The 11,566-nt window shown below is 36.1% G+C and overlaps 1 pseudogene; it reads right to left on the bottom strand.

The window, feature by feature from the left end:
* Positions 1–4,731: 4,731 nt before the first annotated feature.
* Positions 4,732–5,245, bottom strand: LOC105497501 (large ribosomal subunit protein eL24-like; annotated as a pseudogene).
* Positions 5,246–11,566: the final 6,321 nt, after the last annotated feature.

The raw sequence follows: 11,566 nt of genomic DNA on the forward strand, positions 1-11,566 counted from the left end.
AAAAATAAACTAAAAACAGATCTACCATTTGATCCAGCAATCCTGCTACTAAGAATTTATCCAATAGAAAAACCAGTGTATCAGATGGATACCTGCACCCCCATATTTATTGCAGCACTATTCACAATAGCAACCTGTGTCCATCAACACATCAAAAGATCGTGAAAATGTGGTGTATAGGAATATTATTTGACTGTTAAGAATGAATGAAATACTGTCATTTGCAGCAACACAATAGAACTGGAGGTCATTAGTGAAGTGAAATTAGCTAGACACAGAAATACAAATGTTGCATGTTCTCATATGTGGGAGCTAAATTGTTCATCTCATGGAGGTAGAAAGTAGAATAATAGACACCAGAGGTTGGGAAGTGTGTGTGGGGTGGGAGGAGGGTAATGAAGAGAGGTTGGTTAATGGGTGCAAACATACAGTTAGATCAAAGGAATAAGTTCTAATATTCAATAGCAGAGTATGGTGACTATAATTAACAACAATGTATATGTGTTTCAAAATGGCTAGAAGGGAGAACTTGAAATTTTCCTAACACTTAGAGAAGATGAACACTTCAGTGATGGATACCCTATATGCCCTACCTGATTATTACACATTCCATACATGTAACAAAATATCACATGCACTTCATATATATGTACAAATATCATGTATCAATAAAAAAATTATAAAGAAACATGGGCTTTAGTCCCAACTATGCACTGAGTGTGAAGATTAGAATGTCACTTAACTTCCCTGGGCCTCAGTTTCTTTACCTGTTATGTGTGGCAGAATAACAGTCCCCTGAAGGTGACTACAAATAAATTTACTGAGCCTGTGATTACATTAGGTTGCGTGGAAAAGGGAGCTTTGCAGATGTGATTAAGTTAAGGATCTTGAGATGGGAAGATTATCCTGATGGTTCTAATATGATCACAAGGGTTCTTAAAAGTGGAAGAGAGAGACAGAAGTCAGAGGAAGATGTGACTCATGAAAAAGATGATGGAGGAACAAGTTGTGAGCCAAGGAATGCAGACAGTGTCTAAAAGCTGGAAAAGGAAAGGCAATAGATTTTCCCCTAGATCCAGAGAAAAACACAACGCTGTCAACTCCATGATTTTAGCCCAGTGAAACCCATTTCAAATGTCTGACCTACAGAATTTACAGTAAGGTAATAACTTTGTGTTGTTGGAAGCCACTAAGTTTCTGGTAATTTGTAAAGCAGCAATAAAAAACTGACATACTTGTAAGAGGATAGGATAGATGATATACCTCATCTCAGGCCTGTCAGATGTGAGTGATATAATTTCACATCTCTAACAGTACTTTTTGATATCTGTTAGAAGGAATGAGGCAATCATTTTAGAAATGCTGGACTTGCTGTATTCCCCAATATTATGAAGGAGTATTTAACATTAAGGAGTATTAAAATAATCAAAATGGAATAAAACTGCTTATCTTTATTGGACGATTACTTGGTAATATTATGTTCCCTATTTCGCAGATGAGGAAATCAAGGCCTAGAGAAGTTAAGTGACTTGCCCAAGGTGACAGGTGAAGACGGCATCCAAATCTAAGCAGTGAGACTCCAAAACCCAACTGCCAGCACTTCACTAGGTTACCCCTGAAGACGAGTGTAACTGTGATGATGGGGAAGCTTTCTGTGTGAAATGAAGCTTGGAATATTTTCAGGACCCCTGGCACCTACTTACTTAAAACATTTTTCAGGTCTCCAAAGTCACAACCCCACCCTTCTTATAGATTTTGAATCATCTGAGAAATCTTCACAGGAATCAGGTAGGGATCAAAATATTTCCTGCGATGTTGGTAAATCTGACTGCCTTTATCTTGCAGTTACAACTGGGATTTCTAACACCAGCTCCCTGAATTGAACTGGCTTTTTAATGAAGCAGCAGAACCAAGAAGCCAGAGATTTCTCCAAATTTCATCAGTCAGATGAGGCATTCCTTGCTCCACAAGGAGGAGGAGGGAGGATGGGAATGTCCACTCCTATAAGAAACGTATATTTCTGGAACCCACCCAACTTGTTCTAGCAAAGTGTTATAATTCTCCAAGTCATCTCTTTTGTTTTAACATCTGGATTTTTCTAAGCTTTGCATTTTTTTTTTTTTTTTGGTCCCAAATCTGTTTTAGAGATAGATGTTCTAATTATCTGTTCAGGAGCATAAACTTATCTATCACTGTAACATTACATTCCTTGTCTCTCTTCTTCCCTTGGGAAATATAGATCGAAAAGTGAGATGTTACCTTCTTTCCTGAAAACTGAAGCAAATAATTCTTTTCAAAACTCAGCAGTTTCAATCACTACTATAATTTTATGGACAACACTAACACATGTTATTGTGTATATTAAGATAAGGATAATCAAACCTGTGCCTCAAGTCATAAACTGATTGGCACGAGTCAATATTTTTCTTTAGTATCCTAGGCATAGCATGCCTATATTTAGGCATGTAATTCTTCTTGGTTTTGGCTCCTATAGAATTATGAAAGTTAGAGAGCATTATTAATGGACAAATTATACCTGCTGCAGGAAACATGTGGAACTGCTCACAAATGTACATCCCTAGGAATTGAGTTGGCCAAACCTATTCTCTGCTTCCAGATTGTAGAATAATTTTTCAGGATTTTGAAAGTCTTCAGTGCAAGGCAGGTACTGGTTATTTACTTTAAACAAAGCACCAGGACCTAGCCATTCTCTGAAGCTAGAAGTCGTATTTGACTTACCAGTTTTCTTACATCTCAGAAAACCTGCTACTTCCTAGTACCACCCCTTTAAGAATTTCCTCCAAATTATTTACTTGTAATACTTTCACAGTTACTTGTTGTTAAAAGTTAAATAATAAAAAGATTCTTTATGAAATGATGGTCTCTGTGTAGGAACAGATTTAACTTTCTTAATTATGTGTTTCAGTTCTGGATGCCAGCCCTTTTCTGTTTTCAATTCCAGGTTAACCTTATAGCTAAGGCTAATTTTAAGCAATTTTTGTTTCTTAAGGTTATAAGGATAACATAAACTCCCTACTGGTTCTCTATATAAAACCTTAGAATATTATTCAACAGAGCAGTGTACTGGAAGTCAAGAAAACAGATTCTTGTTTCTATTAAGAGTAGTACCATGACTGATTTTAGCTGTAATATATAGCGAAACAATCTTCCAAGTAATATACCCCAGATGGCTTGGCTCTCCTCCATTAAAAAGCATTGCAGTATGTAAGTACAAAGCATTTATGAATGCAAAGTAACTCTTTCCATTACCAGATTACCTGAACAATTATTCTGCGTAAATTATCAGATGCTATATTTATAAAATATAAATATATTTATCAATATAAATATACAGATGATAAAAAATGCAAAATTTAATTATTTAGCAGGTATCCATACTGAGAGTAGTACACTGTTCATATTTAGTTTTATTCCAACTTAATCCTATGATAAACAAAGTAAATACATTATATTAGTTATGCTGTGTTTTTGGATGGGCTTGTTGGATTTGTTTTTCTTATTTTGGTACTACACACACCTTGAATCTGAATATTTTATGTGTTCCAATCTGTGAATATTTTATTTGTATGTTCTGTTGCTTTCCCTTTATAACATGTTTGATTTTTAAAAAGAACAATTATTTTTCAAAATGAGAAAAATATACTTCAGACAGTGAACAGAGTCCAATAGGGGCAGTTTGAAGGTATATAAAACCTTTGAACTTGTTTGTTTTGTATGATTTTTAATTCTTCCATCAGTTTCTGAATTCAATATTCTCCAAAGAGTGCCTGAAGCTTACAAGCTACTAGTCAGGCAAAGTTGGACACTGAGATTTCTAATTTAGTTTCTTTGACAGGTGAAATCACATGTATCCAGAAATTGCTGGTACTTACTCAGCTGTAACTACAGATGAGACCAGGGAGATTTTCGTGCCAACACTGGCATTCATTTGCTTTGAGGATTTCTTTCTCACTTCTCTTTCTCTCAGCTTACAATAGATGGCCTCGTTGTTTTAGATGGATTACACCTGTTTCTGAACAAATCAAATACACTTAGAGCCTTCCCAACATACATGTGGAATTTGTGAGCTGCCAAGAAATGTACTGTTTTCCAGAAAGTATAAATCTCTAAGGCGTAGTTGAACAGTCCCTGCCTTCTTAGTCTTGGCCATACTCAGGGTTCCTGTCTTAGGTTTGCTTTGTTTTGTCTGAGACTTGATGAATTGATCTCTTCATTAGGCCTAACCACTTGGAGGCTAGGAAACACGGTTCCTTCAGTCTCTGATCCTGTATCCTAGCTCATAGTCAGTGAGCTTCAGAAGAGGTTTGTCCTTTATCTTTCCATTCACTTTATAGTTCATAATTCTTTTCATTCTCATTAATGCAGTGTTTCCCCTGACCACACTCATGCACACCTCAGTTCTTTTAAATAAATGTAAGAAACCAAAGAATCAGCAAAGTAGTTTGGTGTCTATAATCATTTGCCTGTCCCTCTAATTTTTCTTCCTTTAAAACATTGCATATTTATTTTAATCCTAGTTTCCTTTTTTAGTCATAGTTGCTATAATATTTCATATGCATCTATATGTGCCCTTCTCAAATTTTCTAACTCTAAAAATTATCTTTGTTTTTCTTAAACTAGATTTGTCCAATGCTGCCCACTTAATACTAGATGTGTCCAAACCTGCATCTGACCTTTCTATCTTTTTTTTTTTTTAATACTCCGATCTTTATTTAAAAATGGAATCTGCCAGTTTAGCGTTTTCCACCAACCCGGGGAGCTAAAACTTTCACAGGCTTCACAATCTTTTGCTTAGGTGCTGCCTTTGTGGGTGCCTTAGCAGCAGCCATCGCAGTCTTTTTAGATGCTTCCTTAGCCCTTTTTGCTTCCTTAGCAGCCCTGACAGCTTGTTCTCTTTGAGCCTTTCTAACTTCAGGTTTCTGATTCCTCTTGGCCATTATATTAGCAAGAGATGCACCAGTATTGGCCCTCTGGAATTTGACTGCTCGGCGGATTCTTTTCTTTTGAATTTCTTCCGACTGTCCCTTTTTGTGCTTCCTTCTGTAGAGGACAGTCCAATTTATCTGCCGAGGATTCCTCTTGGAAAGGAACGCCGACTCGCATTTTGCATTAAGAAACTGGAAAACTTTCCAGTCAGTCCTGGCGTAGCGCCTCCGTGTCCGGGGTAGATCTTGTACCCGCTAAAACTGCACAGCTCCACCTTCATGGCGACGGCTCCACGGGAAGAGAAAAGATCTGCATCTGAACTTTCTAATCATCACGTTCTAAATCATTCTGCTCAATATCCTTAAAAAAGCAAACAACAACAACAACAACAACAAAACAGCAAAAAAAGAAAAAACAAGCGTTATCATCCCTTCCTATTCACCACTAGAAGCGCTGTCACTAAAACACAACATATTTTAATGTTTGTAGGTATTCAGCCATATGTTACTTAACATCATGCTCATCATAGTAGATGACATACAGATTGAGTCAAAAAGTAATCATGTTCCGAAGCCATTAACAATCTTTCAGTCTTGTCTCTTCCACTTAATGCTGCTGGTCTATCCCTGGGTAAAAATCTCTTATTACTACTTCCGCTCTGGCCTCTTTACAAGTCTTTTTTATGTGCTCAAGTCATTTCACAATCTGCTTGTTTCTTTATGTTTGGTGGCCTACAACATACAATATTCCAATAGCTAGTTTACTAAAACACATCCCAATATGTCCAACTTTAAGTCCTAACAGCTCTTCACTATTAGTAGGCTCTTTTTGATCCTTTAATATTACACAATTCCTACTCTACATTGCTTCATACCTCTTGGAGACGGAATTCTTGTGAGTATGATTAGAGTGATGAACTTCTAAATCCTGTTCCCCATTCATGTTAGTCAAGAACATATAAACCAAGTACCTCACCTGGTATCAACCAAAAGAGGTTTATAGTAAATGATGCATGTACATGTAAAACTATAAGAAAAATGTATAGTCCTCCCTAAAATTCTTGAAACAAATTTGTTAAGATATATACAGTAATGGCTATGGTAACCATGAATTCATAGCTTAAAGGTGAATAGCATTCCCATTGATTCCACCCCAGCCATACCACACTTTTATTAATTGATGTCTGTATTATGGCAGTGGTTATGTAGCCAAGCTGTCTAGACATATTTTCTTTCTCTTAGATAAATACCTAGAATTGGAATTACTGAGTAACAGGAGTGTTATGTTTTAGGGTTTTGTTTTGGTTTGGGGGGTTATTTTTTATTATACACTCTGATTTTATTCTATGGACTGTGATTTGTTTTATGGTAAAATATATGAACACAAAATTCACCATTTTAGCCATTTTTAAGTGTACAATTCAGTAGCATTAGGTATATTCACAATGTTGTGCAACCATCATCCCTATCCATTTCCAGAACTTTATCATTCCAAACAGAAGCACTCCACCTATTTAAACACCCCATTTCCCCACCCCCAACTCCTTGTAACCTCTATTCTATTTTTTGTCTCTATAGATTTGCCTAATCTAGGTACCTCGTGTAAGTAGAACCATATTAATACAACATTTGGCCTTTATGTCTGGCTTATTTTACCTAGCATAAGCTTTTCAAGGTCCATCCATTATGTTTAATTTTATAAGAAACTATCAGACCTTTCACCAAGTATTTGTACCATTTTATGCTCCCACCAGCAATGAATGAGAGTTGCAGTTGTTCTACATTCTTGCCAGCATTTGATATTGTCAGTCATCTTTATTTTTAGTCATTTTTGCAACTATTCTATATGAAAAATGACTATATGCTTTTCAGAACTGCTCTTGCTTTGATATTCTGTACCACTTAGAATTTAATTGTTCTCCATGCATTTTGTGCATATAAATTCCTTTTACCAGATGAACTTCAAACTGCTCGAGAACAGGCGCTGTGCCTTACCTATTTTTATTTACTTCGTGGTACCTTGCATTGAATTAGGCTCGTAGTAATTGCCAAATATTTTTTAATTGACCATGTGAGAACATACTGAATACAAACCAAGACAGAGGGGGAATTAGCATAAAATATTAGTTACTGTTCTATTGACAGCTTTTCTTACTGCAGGTTGGGGTATCAACATTTTAATTTGTCTTCATTCTTGATCCTTCTCTATGGATTCAAAAACATAATAGAAAATAAAATATCAATAATATCTAAAATGGTAAGCTGGGAAGCATCTATGATTGCTAAAGGATTCTTAACTCAGCCATGGATTTTATTGTGTGTCCTTGTTAAATTCATCCATGAACTTAGATTCAGAAAGACTAATGAAAAACAAAACAAAACAAAAAAGAGAGAACATGAAAGAAACAGAGGCAAAGTCAGCATGTTTACTATTCCTTTCTAGGAACAAACCCAACTGAAAAAAATTCAAATGGCAAAATTTTTACCAATTAGAGTATAGCTCATTAGCAGATAATATATTTTTCTGTTCATGAATAGCTTATTACATATTAGGAAATTAAGATTTTAAATGAAGATTTCTATCTTTTATACCATGTACTACTATTTGTTGAAAGCTAAACCTAAATGTGATGATATTTAGAAATGGGGCTTTAGAGAGATAATTAGGTTTTAGTTGAGGTCATGAAGGTGAGACCATCTTGATGGGATTAGTGCCCTTGTAAGACATCTCATGCTTGGGCGCTCACGCTGTCTCTCGCTCTCATTCTCTCTCTCTCTCTGTCTCTCTCTCTTTCATACACACATGCACACACCACACATACAGACATACACACATGCACATGCACACTCTCTGTGTCCCCTTTCTCTGTACGTTCCTCCTCCTCTGCCCCCTATTTTTGCCATGTAAGGAATCAGTGAGAAGGCAGCTGTCTATAAGCCAGGAAGAGTCATCACCAGAAACTGACCATGCTAGCACCTTGATCTTGGACTTCCAGCCTCCAGAACTGTGAGAAAATATATTTTTGTTGTTTATGCCACCCAGTCTATGGCATTTTCTTATGGTGGCTAGAGCTGAGATAAACCTACCATTCTTTTTACCAAAATTCCACCCTTCACAAAATAAGGCATTTTTTCTCAGAAAAAATAAGTGAAAAATATTGTAACTTAGTTAAAATCTATAAGTAAAAGATTTTGCACTTTTATAAAGTAAAAAGTCCTGACTGGCACATAGTACATTCTGAGTAAATGTATTGTAAATTGAATCTAGCTCAGTATACACCTGCAACATTAGCCTGCAGCAGAGAAAAGCTTAACATATAACCATAGCCAATCAACTTATATGTCTTATGATTTGAGAGGACTCGTGGTACCTCTTTCTTCAAAACAACTATCTATCCTAATAGCCAGCTACCCTTAGATATCAATTCCTTCCTAAAGAAAGCATTAGCCATGGTTTAAATGCAAATGTAGTTTTGAAGGAACATTAAAGCACTGTCAATGGTGAACACCGTAACAAGGATTAGTAAATAGGATCACCAAGCAGAATATGAACCATGGAAATGTAGAACATGTGGACAGGTGACTTTGTATTTTCTGGTAGGTAGAGATGGATGGAGAGTAGAGTAGATGAAAGAAGTCATCTAGAGTAGTGGTGGAAAAGTAGCTAACATTTAAACATCGGGAGAATCCACATGCAAACTTAGATTTCTAGTTTCTGTTGAAAAATCAGACCTGAAAGCACTAGGTCAGCATTCCTTCATGAGAGATGCTACTTTTTAAAATTTTTAAAAAATTTATTTTGTAATTTCAATAGGTTTTTGGGGAACAGGTAGTGTTTGGTTACATGAATAAGTTCTTTTGTAGTGATTTCTGAGATTTTGGTGCAACCAGATCCCGATTAGTGTATCCCATACACAATGTATAGCCTTTTACCCCTCATCCTGCTCCCACCCTTTCCCCCAAGTCCCCAGAGTCCATTGTGTCATTCCTATGCCTTTGTGTCCTCATAGCTTAGCTCCCAATTATGATTGAGAACATATGATGTTTGGTTTCCCATTCCTGAGTTACTTCACTTGGAATAGTAGTCTCCAAATTCTATACAGTTTGCTGTGAATGCCATTATTTTGTTCCTTTTTATGGCTGAGTAGTATTCTGCGCTATGTGTGTGTGTGTGTGTGTGTGTTTGTGTATGTGTATATATACTTACATACTTACACACCACATTTTCCTTATCCACTTGTTGATTGATGGGCATTTGGGCTGGTTCCATATATTTGCAACTGCAAATTGTGCTGCTATAAACATGCTTGTGCAAGTATCTTTTTTGTATAATGACTTCTTTCCTATGAGTAGATACCTAGTAGTGGGATTGCTGGATCAAATAGTAGATCTACTTTTAGCTCTTTAAGGAATCCCCACACTGTTTTCCTTCATGGTTGTACTAGTTTACATTCCCACTAGCAATGCAAAAGTGTTCCCTTTTCACCACATCCTTGCCAACATCTATTATTTTATGATTTTTTTTTTATCATGGCCATTCTTGCAGGAGTGAAATGGTATCACATTGTGGTTTTGATTTGCATTTCCCTGATAATTAATGATGTTGAACATTTCCATATGCTTGTTGGCCATTTGCATATCTTCTTTTGAGAATTGTCTATTCCTATCCTTAGCCTACATTTTGATGGGATTGTTTGTTTTGTTCTTCCTGAGTTCTTTGTAGATTCTAGATATTATTACTTTGTCGATGTATAGTTTGTGAACATCTTTTTCCCACTCTGTGGGTGGTCTGTTAACTCTGCTGATTATTTCTCTTGCTGTGCAGAAGGAGAGCTGCTATTTTTAAAAGGATATTTGTTCTCACTTTTACTATAATCCCTACCACATCCCATGTCTCTCATATCAGGTGTAACTTCATTATGGTATCTGCCAAGCCCCTGGAGGCCTTTCAGTTTGCCACCAAGGCCTAAGGCCTAGGAGGGTAGAGCTAACTGTGACACTGACTGAGAAGAAGGGATCTCCGGGCATTGAAGGATGAAAGAGATGTTGAACACAAAATAGTGATGACAGTGAGTGAGACTGCTTAGGAAGGTGACATGGCTTGCCTATGTAAAGTAAATGCAGGTGAGATTACTTTATAATCTAAGCCTTCATTTTCTGATATGCCTCCTAGTTTTCATATTTCTCTAAAAAATTAGATGGCCATATGATACAATTATTATTATAAACTATTTCCAATTGAGCACTACATTTCCAATTTATTCTCACAATTTGAAAATAATCTGTAGTTACCATTCTGAATATTTGTATTGTTCAGGATGATAAAAATTAATGAAATATTTTGGTGTTAATCTACCACATTTGTAGTATCATTTTGAATAATTCATTTTCTCATAAGTTCTCACTTTCAAATGAATTTATTTCCAAATTATATTAACCTGATAAAAACAAAGTAATGTAAGTAAGGTTACAAAAACACATTAGTGTTATCAAAATGTGATGATACATACACATCAATTTGTTTCATGGAGTGTCTTTTGTTACCTTGAAACTGGGAAGTGGTTGTTATGTTTTAAAGCCCGACAACCTCATCAAGGTAAAAAAAGAGTATTATTATTAGCTGACATAATAAAGCACTTAGCATAGTATCTGAACAAAATGAATACTTAATAAATGTTACCTATCTTCCCAGACCCACCCACTTCCTTCCTACAACTTTCTATTATTTTAGAAAGGGAAATTCCATTAGAATGAGCCTAATAACACTCTATATATGGAACCCCTTACCAGCTCATATAAAACTTGGCCAAGAAACTAAGAATATTACAAGGGTGGACAAGTGAGAAAGCAACTAGTCTTTCAAATTTAATAGCAGCTTAATCTCAGAAACAAATGTAAGAAATGGGCAATCAAAACCGTTTCTTTCATCTCAATTCCTTGTGTGGGGTGTTTAGTCAAGACCTTTGTTCATGGGCAGACACGTTGTGGGAAATGCTCTGGTTAATAATGATGGCAGGAATTTTGTCTTCTTCACCCACTGCTGTGTCCCAGCATCTGGCAAAGTGCCCATCAGATAGTATGCACTCAATATTAGCAGAATGTGGTAATAAGCTAGAAGGCATAGCCCCTGCCCTTGAAGAGTTTGAAGTTGAAACCAACAAGTAACAAAATATAACATGGAATACAACTGACTTACAAAATTGCATGGGTATAAATGAATATATCTCATTTACCTCTCTCCTTTCTCTTGTCCACCCCAATAATTTCCCCCTAAAATGCATGTAAATAGGCAGAATGAAGCAAACAAGAAATGTGTAATTTTTGATGATGTTTATGGCATTTTTCATCTCAACTCACACACTTTTGCTGTGCTAGTGCTGATCCCAAGTTACAAGGTCATAGGTTGCAGAAGTTTTTGTTTTATTATCTACATTTCCTAATGCTTCTTCTTTACTTTCTCCTCAAATACTTTAATCTAGATTTTTGTTCTTAGAGAATAAGTAAGAGAGAGAGAGAGAGAGAGAGTGTGTGTGTGTGTGTGTGTGTGTGTGTTGAGGGGTGGGAGTAGGGGTTGAACATGGTGTTTAATTAGATCCATGATGTTCCAAAGCATGATGTTT

Source organism: Macaca nemestrina, chromosome X, assembly GCF_043159975.1.
Source record: "Macaca nemestrina isolate mMacNem1 chromosome X, mMacNem.hap1, whole genome shotgun sequence".
Classification (NCBI taxonomy): domain Eukaryota; kingdom Metazoa; phylum Chordata; class Mammalia; order Primates; family Cercopithecidae; genus Macaca; species Macaca nemestrina.